This window comes from Protopterus annectens, chromosome 11.part0 (assembly GCF_019279795.1).
Source record: "Protopterus annectens isolate FY-2018-M chromosome 11.part0, PAN1.0, whole genome shotgun sequence".
In the NCBI taxonomy this organism is placed as follows: Eukaryota; Metazoa; Chordata; order Ceratodontiformes; family Protopteridae; genus Protopterus; species Protopterus annectens.
In genome coordinates, this window is record NC_056745.1 from 812619167 (window position 1) to 812640857 (window position 21691).

Below are 21691 nucleotides of genomic sequence, written 5' to 3' on the forward strand. Positions count from 1 at the left end.
CTCTCCTTGTTTTGCATCCTGCATGCTGTCAGTATTTCACATATGTAGACTGTTTGTTTCTCCAGTGGGCAATACTGACTGACTACTTTTTCTGTTTTATCTGGAAACAGCTATGTTGTAGTTATGTGATACTTATGTGTATTATACTTCTGTTGTCTTTTAGGACACCCACAAATATGTCACTCAAGAGTGTCAGTCTAGGGAGACTCCCCCTTCACTAATGCTGAAATCAAGTCATAGTCAATGGCTTTTAGCAACATGATGCTTTTCTCCTGGAAAGGGGATGGAGAGTAATGTCTTGTAGGATGTGAATATGGCAGCAGATTGCTCATGATGTCAATGCCGTGGGTGGCCATGAAAGAACATATGAACAGGTATGCCACACAGTCACTGTCATGATAACATCTGCAAGGAGGTGAGCAGCTGCAGTGGTCCATGACCAAATGGTTACCAACCTACGGCCTGCTAGGGAACCACCACTAACCCCAATGAGGAGTTTCTGGCCAATCTGAGAAATCCACACAGCTCCCAGGAAAGTGCAGTACAGTATGTCCTGGATGTGGGAGCAAAACTTTCTGAGACAACAAGCACGACCCAGGAGGAGCTTCCAGGTAAGCTGTGATATCTCAACAATTGAATACTGTTGTGTAGTAAAATAACTGAAATTAATAAGTTATTTCTGTATCAACATGTCTGGTTTGAGGGGGGGGGTGAAGATTTCTACAGTTATAAGCTTAGTTTGGAGTTGTCAGCCACATTCTTGTTCAAAGTACCATTAATGCACATACACAGGGGTAAATGTGTCACCATCTGTGTTACTGTTAATTGTGATGATGTTGTTCTTACCTCTTGCTTAACTTCTTCCAGGACCATCTGGAGTACAGCACAGTATGTTTTCTGCAGATGGTGAACCAAATATTACATCAGTAGTACTGAGCGATTTAAAGAAATATTGTAGTTTGTGATTTTGATCTCAGGCCTGTTGTGTGTATTGCTGTACTTTCTGTAGTAGTAGCAGCACTGTCAGTTTGTTAGCATATATTGCACTATAGTAATGCAGGTATTAATGTATTCCTGTGTTTCATGCTTTTTATCACAGGTGATTATGAGAGTGGCAGTGTGAGACTTGTGCCACCTGATGTCAGTGGAACCACAGACTCTGATGATGATGGTGGCCAAACTCAGACACAGTCAGGGGTTGCAGAGGTTGAATCTGACACAGAGTCTGACATACAGCCATCCCCTGAATTTCCATGTGATACGGCCAGTAGGCCTACACGTACGCAGTCCACTGAGCCCCCAGATATTGGACAGGTGGAGGGCAAGGACACTGATCAGAGAAGTGTGGCCACTGTGACTTCAGTGCCTGTTGAGTCTGCCCATAGCCAAAGTGTGGGTAAGGTGCCACAAAGGAGGATTGATAGGGTTTCTTGGAGGGGTCTGCCCTCTCTCTCCCTCCTGTTGCAGGTGTCACCTCCCATGCCACTCATATGATTAGGGTGGTCATGGAGTCAGACATGTTCCTATAGGTGCTCCAGACAAATGCTCAGGGTTCTGGATGTGGCACAGTCTGACATACATTCCTGCCTCCACTGTGTAGCCAATTCACTGGATCGGTTGAATAACATGTTGGAATGAGGGGTGTCTGTGATGGAATGAGGGATGTCTGTCATGGAATGAGCACTGTCTGTGATGGAACATCTACTGGGAGAGGAACAGCATTCTCATCAGAGGAGGTCAGCCACATCACCTTCTGTCAGCCAATGTGGCAGTGACCAATCACGCTCCCATTGCAGCAGTAGTCTCACTGCTCCATCAGTGAGTCTGCTGTCCACACCCAGACATGACAGGCCATGGGGTCATGGTCCTTGGTGTCCTTGTGTAGGGAGCTTATCTAGCAGACATCAGTCAAGATCAGGTAGCAGTACTGCATCTGACCACGAGTGTGGATATGCCGGTGCAACTCCTGGCAGAGCCAGTTCTTGTGGTTGTGGACAACAGTGATGCACTGCCACCTCTACTATGCACAGCATGCACCTGTTTAACAGACCAAGATGTAGAGCTATCACAGAGATGCCTGTGTTCATGTAGACACTCACACACCAGTTTCACCTGGAAGACCCACTACAGACACACACACACAGCAGTTACTCAGTTTGTCTCACTGGCTATTTGTTGTTTTATTCCAATGTCTGCCCTCTTCTCTTTCCTACTCACACCCATTCACTGACCTTCTGTTTCAGTGTAGTCTTCCTGACCCCCCCCACAACACCCTGTACAAGTGATGATAACTGTGCCATATCCCTGTTCAGAGATACAAAAGCTTTGTCTGATGATCAGGGTACATAGCTAACTCAGTGCTTAGTATATCTGCATTTGTGTTGTTGAAGTGGTCATTGTACCTTTGACTTATATTGGCCTTTGAAAGTTACACAGTTGGTAGCATCAAACTTTCGCAATGTTATAGTGAATGTTGATGTCAGAAACTGCAATGTATATCATTACTTTCTAACGTCTCTATTTAATGCTCTTCCAGGACAAATGCATGGTGCATATCATATGCCATGCCATCATATTCAGATCTTAGGACTGTATGACAGCACTGTGGTCAAACCTCATCAGAACAGTAATACAGTATAATGCTCTTTTTTGCATGTACCTCTACAAACATATGCAGCAGCTGTAGAGGCCACAGGGGTTTCTTAGGAAGATAACACAGGGCCTACAAATCATGCGATGAATTATATGGATAGATTAAAAGCCATGTCACTGTCATCTGTCTGATATAGGATGAGTTGATGTCTGCCTGACCTCCAGTCCAGTATCTGCCCATGCCCTGGTGGGATGACCGCATTTCCATACATCTGATATAGCTGATAACATCAGCAGTGTCCATTGAGAATATGGTAATAACAGTGACCCACATGCTGTGGTAAAAGGCTCTCTGTAATGTCACGCAAGAGCACAAGCACACACACACACACACACACACACACACACACACACACACACTGCAGCCCCCTCAACAAAAGAACTACAAACAAATTTAAAAAAAATAGAAAAAAAATGTTTTAAATTTTCTCTCATCAGAAAGGGTTGGGATGACTGTGGATTAGGGTTTGAATCATTGTTTAGAATGATAGGGAAGTGTGTGAATGAATGTATGCCTATTTGAATGGACTGGTATGTGTGTGTGTGTGTGTGTGTGTGTGTGTGTGTGTGTGTGTGTGTGTGTGTGTGTATATATAAAATACACTCTGTTTTGAATTACTTTTCATCTTGAAATGGTTATTTACTGTTGAATGCCATTCAGCTGGTACTAGAATGTGCTGCTGATGCCATTTGTATACACAGAATGCATTTGAATTACTTTCTATGGTTTAAGTTACAGGTCATCATCAGCAGCAGACTTTCTGGTAAAGCACTTTTAACTCCGTTCCATTACCATCATGTTTAATATGTGCTGCTGATGCCATTCAGACATATTGAATGCTCACAATTTGAACTATCGATGCATTTATTCTATGTTTTAACAGGTCATCATCAGCAGCAGACTTTCTGGTAAAGCACTTTTAACTCCGTTCCATTACCATCATGTTTAATATGTGCTGCTGATGCCATTCAGACATATTGAGCGGAGTTATTATTTGAAGGGTTGTGTGTTGGAATTGAATTATTATTTGAAGGAAGATAGCATTGATGGTGTAGTAGTAGCAGTGTTTGATATTTGATGGTGTAGTAGTAGCATTGTTGCCACATGTCTGCATTATTTCTTCCTGGACCTCTGCTGAAAATTGTTTTTGTTCCAAGTCAGACTGTCCTGATTAACAAATGTTAAATAAAATTGACAGGCATTTGAATTTCAGACTTCAGATTTCTAAATGTTTAAATCCTTGCATATTTAATGGTCATTTTACAAAGATGTGTCTGCAGTATTTCTTTTATTCTAGCAATTTTCTAAGTTTATAAGATGAATATTTGAAATTTGTCCCTACTTGGCAGTAAAATGTATGGTTCTAGCAACTTTCCAAGATTATACAAGCAATGCAGTTTTCTTGTGCTGCAAAGTTTAGTATTGGCTGCAGGAGAACAGAAGTTTAATGCTGCTTAAGTGAAGTTGGTTTGCCTTGTTAATAGCACAAGTTGTGTATTTGTCTTTGATGCAGAAGGCTGTGGGTTCTGCTCCCACAAGGGGTGGATGCTGCTGTACTGAGAATGTTCTCCTTGGTGAAGATACTAACTATGAGTCCGTTATCAGTTTGCCATCCATTTCCTCTTGCAATATTACTAGCTTATCATTCTTTTAATGTAATATAGGCAATTTATTCCTGAGGGGCAACAGGCACTTTATTTTTCGATGAAACCATGAAATATAAAGGTGTTTGCTAGCAGCAACCTCTTTATTAGTTACAGATTTCTTTAATGTGGAATTATTTAGATGACTTTTACTTCTTCAGAGATAGTGCATATTTACTGATAATGGACTGTAGAATTGTGCATATTTACTGATAATGGACTGTAGAATTGTGCATATTTACTGATATTGGTGGACTGTAGAATTGTGCATATTTACTGATAATGGTGGACTGCAGAAGTCTGAGTAGACTTTTATGATAAATGTTCTGAACTGGGCAGTTTTGTCATTTTTGTTTCATTGTTTACTGGAAAAATGTTCAAAACAAATTTCAAACGCCTCTAACAACTGTAATATATTGTACAAGGAATATAATTTAGTACAATGAGGAAGGTGTGATTTGAAAACAGACCAAAATTAATCTTTATCTGCCACTGGCAAAATGTATTTTCTTTGAATGTGGGTTTCAATGCTGTTTCATTGAATGTGAGTTTCAAGAGCAGAGAAGTTTTAATGCTAAGTTTTCATTGTGAGACTGCATTGCTTTGTTTAGTAGATGACTTAGTGTTTGTGCTGTAAAATACAAAATAAAACTTTCAAATGAAGTCCAACTCATCATACAAGTAAAGCAGTATGCACATTAGTGTTTATGGTAAATAACTCAGACAGGCCCAGCTGAACTATACCTCCCAACTGTCCAGATTTTCACAGAATGAATAGATTTTTGCTTCTTATTTTTGGTTTGTTCTTCATAAAATTTGTAGTTTTTTGGCAAATCATTTAGAAATTAAGTCACTGAATAATGATACACTGAGTTTCAGACTTCATAACCTTCAGAAAAATGCATGCTAAAGTAAGAACTGTTATTCTATCAACTGTCTCAATTTATACAAAATAATCCCTCCATAAAATAGCAATTTTGGAAGAAAACATGGAGGTTTACAATTAATTAATAAACTGTAATAATCAAAGTTATAGATTATTTGAAATGCATGTAGATTCTTTTATTTTTGTCACTGCTGAAGTTAGCAGTACTAGTGTCCCTTCTTTGACAGGTTCCCAGCTGTATTGTGTGGCTATTTTATATTTTTGCATCACATGACAAATCACTAAAGACTGAAGTTAGAAAATAATGGCAGACATTTGAGTTCAGATTTTTATACCCTCAGAAAAAGTACTACTAATGCAAAGACCTATTCTATTATCTTCTAAGTTTATTAGAGCAATATTTAAAAATTGTCCTTATTTGTGGGCATTTGTCCCACTTAGCTGTCATGCAGCCAATGCATTGAAATATTTTTATTCTTCTACACTTACTTGTTGGCCACACCCCCCCCCTGACCACCCATTCAGCTGGCTCCTGCAGCCCCCCTTTGATTTGAAGTCACCAGCCGCCACTGGCACACACACACACACACACACACACACACACTTGACTGCAGTGAAAATAGAACCCATGCCTATCTAAATACTCGCACTACAGAACACAGTACTTAATGCACGCACCATGGCACAAGGCTGACTTTTGCAAGACTGCGGCTGAACTTATAGTATATTATATCAGCAGCCCATGTGTTTGAGAAGATGTAGGCAGGCTTGCATTCTTGCATAGGTTCATAGCTTCATAGCTTCATATGAAGCTAATACCATAATGGCCCTAGGTTCATAGGAGGTTACTAGGCTAATGGCCCTAGGGCCTTGTCAAGCCTACCCAAGTTGTACCATTGTTCCCTTATCGACAAAGATATGTAGTCCATATTTGTGAATCCATGATCAGCTCTGGTTGACCATGCAGAGTGACATAGGTGAAACCCCCAGGGTAAATCTATGATTTCCCATGCAATTGTCCCAGTTACCCTTAAATAGGGTAATTGAGAAGCTCAGTTTCATGTGAACTGGGAGATTCTTCCATAGGAGTGGCAATCTCTGTGAGACATATCTGTCTTTCCAGCATGTCCTGTTCATGTTGCGGGCTAGGTTAAGGTCCACAGAGTGAGTGAATCTTGTCCCATGTGATTTGAGTGGTGCAACATTTCCTTTAAGGCAGGGTTTGAGACTGCTCTGTAGTCTAGCCACAAGTCACCTCTCAGCAGCCTGTAGGATACAGAGTACAGTGACAGGGCTTTCAGTTTTTCCATGTAGGTCATGTTTTGTAGGCCCTGGATTTTTTTTGTGAGAAACCTCTGAGGTCTCTCCAGCTGCCCCAGATGTCTGGTGATATACATGCAGAAGGGAACATTGTACTCTTTCACTGGTCTGATGAGGGACGACTACAGTGGAATTATAACGTCCTCAGTCTTGGATGCTAAGCCCTCACTTATGAGGTGTGCAACGTAAAGGGCCTTCATTACTACTGTGGACACATGATGATCAAAGGTGAGGTTACCATCAACCTGCATTCCCAAATCTCTCTCCATTGGGTTAGAACATAGGAGGGGCATTATTAACAGTGTAACTTGCATGGACTCTGCCTTTGTTGAAAGGGATAATAGTGCATTATTTTGGGTTAACTTTAAGTCTGTGGCTTTGGCAACAATCATTAATGTATATTAATGTATACAAATTTTGTAGTACATTGGCATTGTTTGGGGGTTTAGTGATTGCACCCAGTTTGCAGACATCAGCGAACTAGTTGAGCCACAGGCCATCTTTATTCCCCTGATTTTCTGAGGAATACATTCCAAACAGTAGGGGGGCCAGCAAAGACCCTCGTGGGACACCACTGGTAACCGGTCTGCTGGAAACTTTTTCTGTAATTAAGTCCATCATTCTTACAAAATTCTCATTTGAAGCTGTTCTTTTAAGTGTGCTATATGCTGCTATCACTGAGTCATTTAGTGACTTCAGCTTCTGTTTTGCTTCATCCAATAGTAATTGAACATATTGTAAGTTTCAAAAGAGAATGACCAACAGAGTAAAAAGAAGATGAAGAAATTTCATCACGATAGGATGGATTATGAAGAGGGGTTGAACTTTGATTTACTCATGGCAAGCTTCTCGGAACCCGTGGATAATGAAATTGTTGAAGTAAATCATTTGGATGAGCAAGGGACTGATAAGAGAGCTTTGAAAAGGATGAGAAGAAGTTTGGATGATGTTAAAAAAATGTTGATGTTAATGCACCAGAGAAGAGCCATGGTGTTTCAAATGGCTCTAAGCAGCAATCATTTAGTAATAATTTTTCTATGGTGCAGCAGGGTTTTCAGCATGTAGAGGTTTATCAGGATGGAGGCACAGGATGGAGAACATTACAGCATATTAAGGTTTTGAGCAATGGATTGACCTTTGATCCATCTGTCAGGGCAGATTTGGTTTCTGTCATTAATTCCCTGAGAGACTATGTTCATAAACTTAATTTAAATTGTTATTTTAATGATATCATGGATTTGAAAAAGGATTTTACTTAGTGTTCTTATTCTGCCCTTGAAGCCGGAATTGCATGCATTTTTAGTAACTTGTGAAAATGAAGTAAGGGAATTATTAAGTAGTAAAAATAAAAATGCTTTTTTATAATTTAACTGATGCTGAAAGAAGAGCTTTATTTGAGCTGAAAAATAACGATATTTATATTACTAAGGCTGACAAGGGGAATGCAACTGTAGTTACGGATTATTTTTTTTATTGTGATAGTCTTACTATGATGTTGAATGATAAATTTTATGCTGCAGTAAGTTTGGCTGATGTCAAAAGGGCTTATGGGATTATAGATGCTTTAATACAGGAATGGTTAAAAGAATGACAAATGACAAACCATATCTCATGACATTCATTACTTAAAGGACTCTTTGTTAAACAGGGCTCATCTACTACATCATTATACTGGGCATGCTCACAAGGAATTACAGCAAACACTACCATAACAGCAAGTAAACAATGTAAACACATAGTAAAGTCTCATAACACAGGCCCACTCACACTTTATGATGATCTTGCATAATGCCATAGAGCAAGAAATGTTATATAAATATTCATGTCCCATAAAGCTCTACAGTGGGAAGAAATAAATTACAGTGATACATAAATAATTGGATGAAGACATGTAATACAGAGAATTATTATTTTGAAAATAAGTAATGGCTGTGACTAGTCACTGACATACATAACTGCTGCATCATGCAGACGTGAACACATGCCTGGACAGATATGAGAGAGCTGTACATTGAGCAATGATACCATAGAAATAGGCATGTCAGTTGTGTCACACCTGAAGGGCTTACATCACTATCCTATTGTAATGGGCATATCTCCCCTAACATAGACTGTGAGACCAAAAATGTGGCCCTTGCACTGTGGCATATCTGCATTCCTTGCCTAAGCCACTCCTGTCTAACACAAGTGTCTGACAGGCAGGTTATAACTGATTCAAACCCCTGCTTATCATGCTACACTCTCTGCTGAGCTGTGTATTCATTCTGTCTGCCACAGGAGATAGTAATGAAGGTTGTCCCAAATAACACAAATCAAGGTGTTAAGTAAGAAAGGGCTTTTAGGGAAAATTTGTCCAGTGCAAATTTGTCTCAGTGATGAAAAGGAGGTAGCTATGTTAATGTGCATATAATTGTGAACCGTCCAATACCTATGTTGGATGGCCAAGCCCCTAATTTCTGTGCACATTATTTTGTACACCTACAGTCCCAGATTCAAACCACAGTCTAGATGCGTAGATACACTATACAAGGCTGTATTAACTGCATGAGCCACAAGGGCGCTCTCACCACAAGACTCACAGAACACCTATTTGACTGCCAAGAAATACCCAGTATGCCAAAAGGTGTTTTGAAATTTTGTATGTGTCACATCAGTTCAGTGGCATAATGATGTCCTTTGCTGGAATCAAACAGCTGCAGATGTAAGTCCATAAGCTAAGAAAATGTATTTTAACCACAGGTGAAGTTTTAACCCAGCTGTGATGCACAACCTCTGTGAACTCATGTCAGCATATTGTTGTGTTGTGAAAAAGTTATTTGAAGTAAAATTGATGTATGACACCTCTGTCAATGACAGTGCACAAATGACAACTGTGGTGCATGTCATTCATGGATAGCAATATACTAACAAACACTGATAATGTTCAGTCACTACGGGATTTGAACATCTATCCACATGATTACATAAGCTACAAGATATTTTGTAAACTGAATATAGCACATCCAAATTGTGAGATACTGTGTATTTGAAGGTATTGCATCATCTTATTGCTGTACGGTATACATGTCTGTAATTTGGTTAAAAGAGTGATGCGATCTGTCTCCTTGTCACAAAATATTGCATGATGCTAGTTATACCAAACATGCTGCATAATGCATCAATCACCATGATGATAGAAGCAGAATCATGCACAATGCATAGATTACTGCAGATTCAAACTCATGTTTTACTAAGGCAACAAGCTGCAGAACATTATATAATTTTTTCATGACTCAGGAGTAGACTTACTCCTAGGTTTGGAAAAGGCACATTTTAACAAATTGCATTAGCATTATTCCACAAAGAAGTTGTCTGTGTTAAACTGCACAGGAAGTATTGGCATTTATATTATGTTATATAGAAAAAACCCAAAGACACCAAATATCCCAACACTGAAAATAAATAACTTAAAAGCAAGAAAAAATGCTGGGATATGGCTCCAAAGTCCAGTATAAAATGATAAAAATGATGAAAATAAGCTCCTCGCAATACTGCCTTTATTCATAAACACAAGCACTTTCACATAGCTTCTTCAGGTGTATGTTAATCAACAAAAAAGCACACCTTTATATATATAAAAAACAAGTCACATGTCCACATATCAATCATGTTAAAGATATAGAACATTCTCTAAAAATATATACAAATAAATACATTCATATATAAAAATACATTTATATAGAAAAAATATATTTGAGTATAACATCTCTATAATACAGTAAGATATAAATTAATAAAAAATATATATAAAGAATATATATGTATATAAAATTCATCTTTTCAAGCCTCTAGTACAAAGTATTGGTTTCATAGGTACACATTCATTAAGGCCATGTCCTGTATTTGACCTTAACATCACTATCCATCTTGCTTCTATTTCTTCTGTCCTAAGTCTGATATCTCCCCCTCTATTACTCTCAAAGGACTTGGATAGCACCTTAAACTGAAATTTATGAAGTTCACCCATGCTTTTAACATGCTTAGCCAGTGCATTAATCTTGGACCCTTTTTTAATATGATATACATGTTCCCTTATTCTCTCTCTTAAAGTGTGATCTGTTTTGCCTACATAAAAATTTTGACAAATAATACAGTGAGCAAGATAAACAACATGAGAGCTTGCACAAGTGGCATTAGCTCTAATGTCATAGAACTTTCCAGTGCCTGGATGCTTAAATGACAAAGATGTATCTATAAAACTACATTGTCCACATTTACCACACGGTTTAGTTCCATGTGTCAGTTCTTCTCCTGCATTTTCTTTGACTCCACATAGTCTTCTCTGTAAGTTCTTTTTGTTCCTATATGTAAACTGAGGCTTGAACCCTACTAAAGTGGAGATATTAGGTTCAGTCATTAATATCTCCCAATGCTTATTAATAATGTCAGTGTACATGTTGACATCTCTTGTATAGGGAATACATACTTTTAACCTGTTATCTTTCAAGTGTGTTTGTTTAGGAACCAATTTATAAAAATAAGGTTTGGCTCTAGTATATCTTAACTGCCTGACAATTTTCTCATTCTTAGTCACCATATTATGTTGGTAGCCTCTCTCCTTTAATTCTTTATTAGTAGTAAGCATCTGCTTCTCATATTCCTGGGTTCCAACACTTAATCTAGAGGCTCTATAGAATTGATTTTGAGCAACATTATTAAACACATATTGTGGATGCATACTGTCTCTAGATAGTAAATTATTTACTCTGCAATCCTTCCTAAACATTCTGGTAGTAACCTTACCAAGAGAATTTCTTTCAACAAAAACATCAAGGAAGTTAATTCCTATATCAGAATGATTCAAAGTAAGTTTCAAAAATGTAGTTGTTCGGTTCAAATAATCAACATAGTCAACAAGTTGATCAACAGTGCCTTTCCACAGAATAAAACAATCATCAACAAATCTTCTATAGAACAGCACCAAGGAATTATAGGGTCCATTAAATACATGCTCAGTTTCCCATGTAACCATTACAGCATTGGCATAGCTATTTGAGCATGAGCTACCCATTGCTACACCATTTTTCTGCCAATAAACTTGTCCATTAAAAATAAAAACATTATTATATAGGACAATTGCTATAAGTTTCTGTATCAAGACTATTTCATTTGCTTTATATATGCCTACTTTAATTAATAACTCCCTTAAAAAATCTATACCTTGCTCATTAGGAATAACAGTAAATAGAGAAACCACATCAAGAGTAACAAATATAATTTCATCATCAATAGTACCATGTTTAGTAAATTCATATAAATTATGTAGAAAATGTTCAGTGTCCCTGAGAACATGATGTAACATATCCAGAACAGGTCTCAACTTTTTCTCAACATAGATGGAAATAGCCTCAGTACACCACCCTCTACCTGAGACTATGGGCCTCATTGGTGGTCTTATATTATTCTTATGCAGTTTAGGTAGCCCTTGGATAATTGGTAGAGTGGGTTTAGAAACTAAAAAATAAGCAGTTAATTCATCACTTATTAAACCTGTGAATTGCATAGACCTTATTTCATTTTTTACTGCTTCGATCATTTTGCAGACATAAGCTGTATCAATTTGTACATAGAAGCTACTCTCATTCAACATTTCATACATTAACATTTCATAGTCAATCCTATCTAAAAGCACTATTTGCCCACCCTTGTCTGCAGGTCTAACTAGTAAGTCATTATTATTTTCAAGTCTGTGTAGAGCTTCAAATTCTTCTTTACTCAGATTGTAATTCTTATTTCTATATTCCTTGTTATCAAATGTATTATAAATATCTGTCACACACATTTGTTCAAAGGCATTAATGAGTATATTAGGTTTAGGAATGAAAGCACTGGGTCTTTTAAAGGTAAAATCATACTCATTCTGTGTATGTTGAAACATAACTTTTAAAGTTAAATTTCTAGTGAACATCTTTAAATCAAAAATAATATCTGTTATACTCATATCAGTTGATGGTATAAACGACAGACCTCTCATTAAAACTTTCATTTCAACGTCAGTTAAACAATGTTTCGACAAATTCATAACTAAAGTCTTACTTTCTGAAATGCTTTTTTGATTGTATAAGTGTTGTTCGTCTCTTCTTCGTGTTTTCTCTTGTTCCTCGTATTGCTTCTTCCCCGAGGTAAATTCTTGTTTCTCTGCCCCTCTGCTCTTCCCAGTGAGAGGTCTCTCACTGGTAAGGGAAAATTTAAAGGATAATTGCCTGTATTAGAATGTGTTGTAGAGACTGAATGAGTTAAAGTTGGAGAGACACTTTCGACAGTTCTATGCACTTGGGCTACAGTCTGGAAAACTTTCTTTCTTGCGCCTAATACGGAAGTATTCGAACCAGATGAAAGGTTATTCACCTCTACAGAAGGACCTGTTTCCTCAATGCTGATAGAACGAGTGTCATTACCAGTAACTCTACTGCAGTCAGTCAAGTTCTTATTTGAATCCTCTTCATTACAACGTGTAATCACTTCCGTACGCTGAGGCACGTCATGCACTCTTCCTCTGTCATTACATGGTATGGGTTCACGCAGCCACGTGAAGATATGATCCAATGAAAAATCATTGCGGTCTCTTTGTAACTTTTTGAGTTTGATCTGTAATAATTTCCGCTTATAAGTATCAACATTATTAATCATTTCTGCTAACAATTTTGTGAAGGTGTCTCCAGCATAGACACTATTTAAACGGGAATACTTATCTGTGATATTATTTAATAAAGTTAATTCACGCCTTTCAGCTGCAGATAATAGAAGTTTGATATAATTAAGACTAGTGGCAGTATTCAACTTCTGCCATTCAGTTAATAAAGTAATATCACAGTCTATTTCCGCTTGCATTTTTAAAGGTCTAAGGCCAAGCGGTATCAATTTCTCTTCAAAACATACCTCAAGATGAAACCTTTCATATTGCGTTCTCGCCAGCTTACATAAAATTCTTTCAAGGTCTAACAAGTCAGACCTAAGTGTTAAAAAGTCCACATCTGTAACATCTTCTCCTGTAACCTTCAAACCTTTCTTCATCAACGGATTATCTAGATCTCTCACTCTAGACAGGAAAGAATCAACGTTACCATCAGCATCAGGTTGACTCTCAGGATTAAAGTCCAATTCTATCTCTTCTATAACATCAGCCATGTTATTGGCGTGAATGGGCTCGAAACAGGAACAAACAGTAATAAGGAAAAAGCCCAAAGACACCAAATATCCCAACACTGAAAATAAATAACTTAAAAGCAAGAAAAAATGCTGGGATATGGCTCCAAAGTCCAGTATAAAATGGTAAAAATGATGAAAATAAGCTCCTCGCAATACTGCCTTTATTCATAAACACAAGCGCTTTCACATAGCTTCTTCAGGTGTATGTTAATCAACAAAAAAGCACACCTTTATATATATAAAAAACAAGTCACATGTCCACATATCAATCATGTTAAAGATATAGAACATTCTCTAAAAATATATACAAATAAATACATTCATATATAAAAATACATTTATATAGAAAAAATATATTTGAGTATAACATCTCTATAATACAGTAAGATATAAATAAATAAAAAAAATATATAAAGAGTATATATGTATATAAAATTCATCTTTTCAAGCCTCTAGTACAAAGTATTGGTTTCATAGGTACACATTCATTAAGGCCATGTCCTGTATTTGACCTTAACATCACTATCCATCTCGCTTCTATTTCTTCTGTCCTAAGTCCAAATCCTTTGAGAGTAATAGAGGGGGAAATATCAGAGGCTTTTTTGTTGATTAACATACACCTGAAGAAGCTATGTGAAAGTGCTTGTGTTTATGAATAAAGGCAGTATTGCGAGGAGCTTATTTTCATCATTTTTACCATTTTATACTGGACTTTGGAGCCATATCCCAGCATTTTTTCTTGCTTTTAATTTATATTATGTTGTCGAATACACAAACTGTCGACAGCGTAATAATCAACACGAAAATGTTGAAACCCTCGAACATTGAACACACAAAAAAAAACACCCAAACACAACACAAATTGCTCTATGCAGAGGGGCAAGCCCCCCTGCACCCCTCACATAGGGGACTGCACCCCCACACCCCCCGCTACTTAAATATACCAACTCCAAGATCGCACTACATTGCTGTAAATGGAAATCTCCCCTTATGGAGATTTCCATTTCCATGCGCGATGACTTTCGGTTTCGACATTTTGGTGCTGACAATATCAGCTTTGATATTGTCGGCCTTTGATAGGCTGAAGTAGACCCAAATATTGCAAGAGAAATCTCCAGATATACATGTACACATCAGATATTTGGTTGACAACCATGTACACATCAGATATTTGGTTGATAACATTGTTACCTTCAAGTACATTGGGACTCATTTTGACACAACTGAGTTCAAGGAGTAATGCCTGGTTTTGAATAGGTTGTTTAAGATCACAAGCTAGAGAACATTAATGAAATACACAACACAACATGTTGTTTTGCAACTGTGACACTGTACATTTGAATGGATGCCATGACCATGGTACTAAGAGGTGATGTGTCTGGTAAAAGTGAATGAAAGTGTTGAGGGAGCCTAATAACAATGTAAAGCTACACATCATATTATTAGTTGAAACCATTAGTACACATCATGAAAGAGATGACACTCACTGTTGGGTTCAAACCACCTACCTATATAGTTACACAGTCTAGAGAACATAGTATCAGCAAGAAGCACCATAGGAGAATTTAGATTTCAAACAATGTGAAAGTGCACATTTGAAAGGATGACATCTTTATGTTGCATGGAATGTGTTTTGGATAAAAATGCAACAGACTGATGGGAGAGTAGTTTTACAGTGTAAATATGTGTAGCAAGTGGAAATCTACATAATGGATGTTCTGAAGCAGTAAATTTAACATGACAATACGGCCACATGTGCAGTCTCATTACATTTATGCAATACTAGATTTAAATCACCTACATATCTAGTTGTACAGTCTAGAGAAGATGGTATCAAATGCAAGCACCACAGGAGAAATCTGACTTTTTTGACAGGATGCACTCATCAGTGTGTTGTAGAGAGGATGTTTGTGTTAAAAGTGGCATTAGGTAAGGGGGAGTCCTCTCCCCTTGTAAATGTTTCACATGAGTAGAAGTAAATACAGCACATCTGCCAATGCCATTCTATGTACCTGACCCTTCAGATGCACATTCAGCATTGCTGGATTTGAACCTCCTACCTATCTAGTTATATCATCTAGAGAACACTTTATGAATTACAAGCACCACAGGATAAGTCTGACTTCTAGGGGGAGATAGTGCACTTTTGATAGGGTGACTTCATCAGTGTGTTGCAAAGATGGTTGTGATAAGGGTGGGATAAAGTGCAGTGGGAACTGTGACCAAAATTAAAGTTTTTTTCTGAATAGAAGTGGACACCACATCTGTTGTTGAAGCTTTACTTGTGTTTGTGATTCTTGCTAGAATCATAAACACACACACACACACACACACACACACACACACACACACACACACACACACACACACACACACACAAGTTCACCGCTGTCAGATTTGGTCCACCTATCATCTAAGTAGTTACACAGTCTAGAGTACACAATATGAAATGCAAGTGCCACACAAGTAGTCTGAATTTAAAGTTGTGAAAATAAACATTTATATGTATTAACATGACAGTGTTTTCAAGAGCTGCTAGTGTGCATCACAGGGTTTAGGAAAATTCAAGTGGCTGGACAGGCAGACATAATAGCAATGTGTTTGTCCCATGTAATTACACAATGCTCTTATAACATTTATATACTGTCATTCATATACATTGCATTACTGTGAGTGACATGTACCTGTTTCACAGTGTGGTATTTCAATGGCAACTGCAATTATAAAACAGTGGATTGTCAAGCAATCATTTATGACAGCTCATCTCAGGATAACTGTATGCAAATAGAAACCATTTATTGTGTTACTGCCAGTTGCATTGGGTTTATGCTTGGACAATACAAACAGATGTTTCAAAAATATGACAGCGCACTGCTGAATAACACAGATGGATTATGTGTGAAAAGGTTACACAGCATTGTAGGAAAGATGCAAGATAAGTGTTTTAGTGCAGACATACCTTAACAGACTGAATTACATGAGTTAACGTCACAGTGAAATCAAGATACCTTGGTTACAACATTCCATTAAATCATGCAGACGTTGTACAACCCACTAACTTAATTCTTTGTTATAAGGTAATTTTTAATCCACTCTCTGAAGCACACCACCAGCAAGCTCATTTGCATGGCTGAAGGCAAAATGTTTGTGCATGCATAAACATATTTTGAGGTGTTGAACTTAGAATTGGAATTAGCAGTAATTTTTGGTGCTCTGTGCCAACCTTTGTGCAAACAGGCAAGATAGATATTCAACAATGTCTAAAACTGATGGAATGCAGACCAGATATGAGTTATGGTGATGTTTCAAGTATTTTGACTTACACATTTGTCATGACAGTTGCAGTCTTTCATTTCTAGTATATATGATGCAAATGTATAGTGATATAGTCCTTAAATACAGTGACTGTCCATGTAGTTACGGGATGCTGCAGTTGTTGTATAATTGTATATGTTTATATGACATAAATGAGTTTTACAATCAGTACATCTACAACAGATAGGTATGTATCATAATGATTTTACCTCTGACCATGGATGTAAATACAACCTCATCAATCCTGTCACCTTCATTGTATATCCACAATATGATCCACATTGTCAATATTGTGGTATGGTTTTAAACCATAAAAATGCATGGAATGTACCTCACATGCTGCAGTTATTTCTGGAAATATATGAGCAGTGTATCTCATATGCTGCAGTTATTTCTGGAAAGATATACTCACATTGTGAATGATTATGAAATCCATGAGAGACCATGCATGTTATTGCTGTAGGAAACATGGTTTACTAAAACAGTATTTAAGGAAGGAGGTTTATTTGATGAGACAGAAGGGGTGGGAAGAGGGAGAGATAGGGATAGACATACAGATATACTTACAAAAAGATTGGTTTATGGTTCATTTCTGCACATATTTGTGTTGTGTTATCTTGCATTTTCTAACCTATATACATTTACAAAATCAAATGTATGTTTTTTCCTCATGCATCCAATTGTCAATGATTGTCAAAGAATTCTTAACGATAGGGATGACAATATCAAACATTAAGATGCAGAAATATGTATATCCTATGAAACTTTGTACACTTCACGTGTTTTGCTGTGTACAATAACGTGTTTCCAATATGGATGAAGATGCTGTAGGAAAGTGGTAAAGTTTTATACTTCTTTTTCTCAAGGGTTTTACTCTAAGGTGGTACTACTCAGTGTTACTCATGTGTAAGTCCCAGCAGCTCAGAATGTCAATTCATGCCATTTTACCTCCAACCAGCAATGATTATAACAATAGCATTTCAGTGCTTAACATTGAAGCATGCATACATAGAGTGAATATCACACATGGCCAAATCTCACTGACATATTTTAGACCTTCATTGTTACAGTGTTACAGCTGTAGGCTGATGCATGGGATTATTTTGGATCTTAGTATAATGGTGAGGCTTTAAATAACTTGGCCATGGCTTTCTCAAGTGCAAATGGCAGCCCACACACTGGGGAACAATGCAATGATATGAAGATGAACAAGCAGGACCTCCTGAGCTGATAGGAGGATGAATTTCAGACTTCAAACACATCTCAGTTGTGTAAGCATGCTGAACCATCCATCACCTGTCAATGATATAGCTTGGATTATCCAGCCAATACAGCCAATGCAGTTATTGTTTATGCTTTCATATCCTTTATCCCCCCTATTGTGCAGCTGCATAAGAGATAACACAGAAACATGAGGCATATCAAGAATCACTCGCTTCAAAGATGTACAGGGTAAGTATGCATCAGGTCTTAATGGAAGCCAGATAGTACTTTTCAGGCCATCCGTCCATATCAGCCTGAGCAGGCATGCCTAACTATTTTAATCAAGGATACATGCCTTCTCCAATAGCTCTTGGTGATTATATTAGGCAAAGAGTCAATCAGCTTTATTGTGTGTGGGTTCAATGCCCAGAAGAAGAAATGAACTTTTATTATAGGATAGCATTTTTAAAATATTAACTGTAATACTAAATGACATTAACAATTCAATGCGGGTGACTACAATTGCTAACTTGGAAAGAAGATATACAACATGGTATAGTGAAATAAATGTTTCCTTGTCTTTTGTAATAACATTGAGACTGACTTATTTTCTGACACATTAATGCATTTGCCTCATATCTGGATGTGTCAAAGATGAACATTATTATGTGTCATATTTGTTTATGTACTGAAATAATAAAATAATGTGACATGCTATTTATCTTATTTTCTCTCTTCTGTCTCTCCTGAACCTCTCTCTCCCTCTTTATTGTGACACTTTGCTGCTCAGACTAAACTGACAATCATCACAGGGAGCTAGACTGCAATTGAGCCTGCCATACATCCACAGGGGCTTGTGGCTGCATCACCACAGGCAGCACAGATGCCCAGCACATCTGGGTCATAACCTGCCAGTGTTGCCTCCACATCTTCTGTCCTATGTGCACCACCTGCATCAGGTAGCTCTGCCCCAGCTGTTGGAACACTCATACCCTCCAGGAGCAGTACCAGTGGAGGTGGTAGTTATGCAACCCATCAAGAACTGACAGGGCTGGTGGAGGACAGCCTCAGTATCCAAATTGGCAGGGCTGAATATTTTCTGTATCACATTTCTAAATTGATGCAATGTTCAGCATTGTCCCAGGAGATTGACACAAGAGACACTGATGGCAGTTCTGAGGGTGAGGATTAGATTATCGCTGTCCTCATGCTGAACATGGATCCACCTCTGATGTCTCCTACCTATCCCCAATCATGGTGCTCATCATCATCCCTGTGTGTCCTGTATGTCCTGTATGTCCTGTATTTCTGCAACTGCTACCTAACCTACACTACCTACCTGACACTCTCATTAGTAAACACATTCCCCAGCATTCCTTGACATCTGTCCCACAAAAAATATATGCCCTATACATAGCTTTCTACTTTGCCTCTGTGTCATCTTGTCACATTTAATTTAGTCTAATTGGTTATATAACATTATTCTATTGTAGTCACCCATCCCTGGTATGCTGACTAACCAAAGTCATAAAATTTTGTGTACAATTCTACATTTATGTTGTGAAGAAACAGATTTCTGTGGTGCTCTCCCACCACTATCCTCTGAATTCTTGTATTCTTTCCCCTTTGTCCTCCTCTCTCCTTTCATGCATTTTCACTACTGTCCTATCAACCCCTTTTTTCACACATGTAATCTAGTCAAAACATAGAAGCATACACAACACACATGGTGAGAAATGGCCCATAAAAAGCTTTCACTTTTTCTCCTCGGCATTTTCATGGTGCTTGGCATCAACCACAAATGCTGAGTGGCCATGAATGACATTTCATGTCCCATGGCAAAAACTGGTTGCCATCACCCACCAGTCCTAATCTGGTTATCTTTTGTGCAAATGTGCTTAAAACTGCTGCAATATAGGAATACAGAGTAAAGGCAGTACTTTGACACAGTTATTATAACAGTTAATAGGCTGTTGGATGTAATGAACAAGGAGTTACTGTGTGGTGTGCTGAGATAATTCACATGCATAGTGTCGATGGTTCAATTACAGATGTAGGTCAAAATATTATTTCATGTCATTTTATATTTCTAAAATGTCTTTAACTATGAACTTCTGAATTTCTCTTTTTATAACACTATTTTATGGGCAGCTGTTACCTACACCATTATCTTGCTTCTGTCATAATCTATTTGCTTCCTGCCTCCCTCCCTCTCTCCCTGTCTATGTCTCTACCTCCTTCTCTCTCATCAGTCTGTCTCTTTAGCATTTCAAGATGCCTGGTGCCAAACATCACCTGCAACTTAGGAGAAATGACAGTACACAGCTTATGGCAAAATCTTGTGATTTTTTTGCCTGTGGTCACATTAATCTGGTGCCCTTTGCATTACTGCAATAACCTCACTGTACTATGTACAGAGAGAGAGTAAAAGCATGAGGAGGCATTTATTCTCTTCTCTTAAACAGGCTGCAGAGTTGAATGTACAGTGCATAGGATGTTCCTTTTGCAAATATTGTTAAGAAGCATGCTGCCCAAATATTCCTGGTTTCATGACAAATGTGTAAATCATGACACTTAATGTCTTATAACACATTTCTGTTCTGCATTGTATAATTTATTAGGTTGCTGGCTGTAATGTATACCTTCTGTTAATGTATACCTTCTGTCATATGTGCTGAAGCCTGATACTTACATTCTCCCTTGCCTCATTCTTTGGTGACTGTCACTTCAAACCTGTAAAAGTAAGTCTGTGAAGTAACATTTACTGTGAGGTATTTTGACATAATTCACATGTCTGTAAAATGTTTTTGGCATAGTGTCAAGGGTTCAAATCCAGAAATATGTGAAAGTCATATTTATATTAGTATTATATTTGTAAGTGCTGTCTAAATGTCTTAACATCCTTACATTATCCTGCTTATATATTTAACATGTTTCTACTTTTCAACCCCTGCTTGCTCCCTGTTGGAAACATTTGATTGTACATAGCATGACAGATTACTTATCAGGAAAAACGTAACAGTAACACACCATAAAGATGTTAAAAATGGCCCAAAAAATAAAACATCCTTTGCTTTTATCCTTGTCTCCATGCTGCTGTTCCCCCTTCCATATCATCACTTTATACTGTATCATATTTATAAGGCTACTGGATGTAATGTACACATTATGGGATTTTACAATTGTCATGAGTGTAATGACTAATACATACATTGTCCTTAGTTTCAGTCTGTTGTAACATTTGAACTTTGTGAATTAGGAGATCCTATGTGGTGTGGTTAGATAATGCTCAGGTCTTTAGATTTGTTTTTTAATATTGTCAATATTTTAATACCATTGTATGCCAAAGTGTTATTGAATATGTTGTATGACTCCTCTGTGTGTAAGTATTTTGTTAACACACCATTATCCTTCTGCTATGTTAATCTGCTTGTTTCCTGTTTGCAACACTCTCATACAGAACTTGCCTGAATAAATATGATG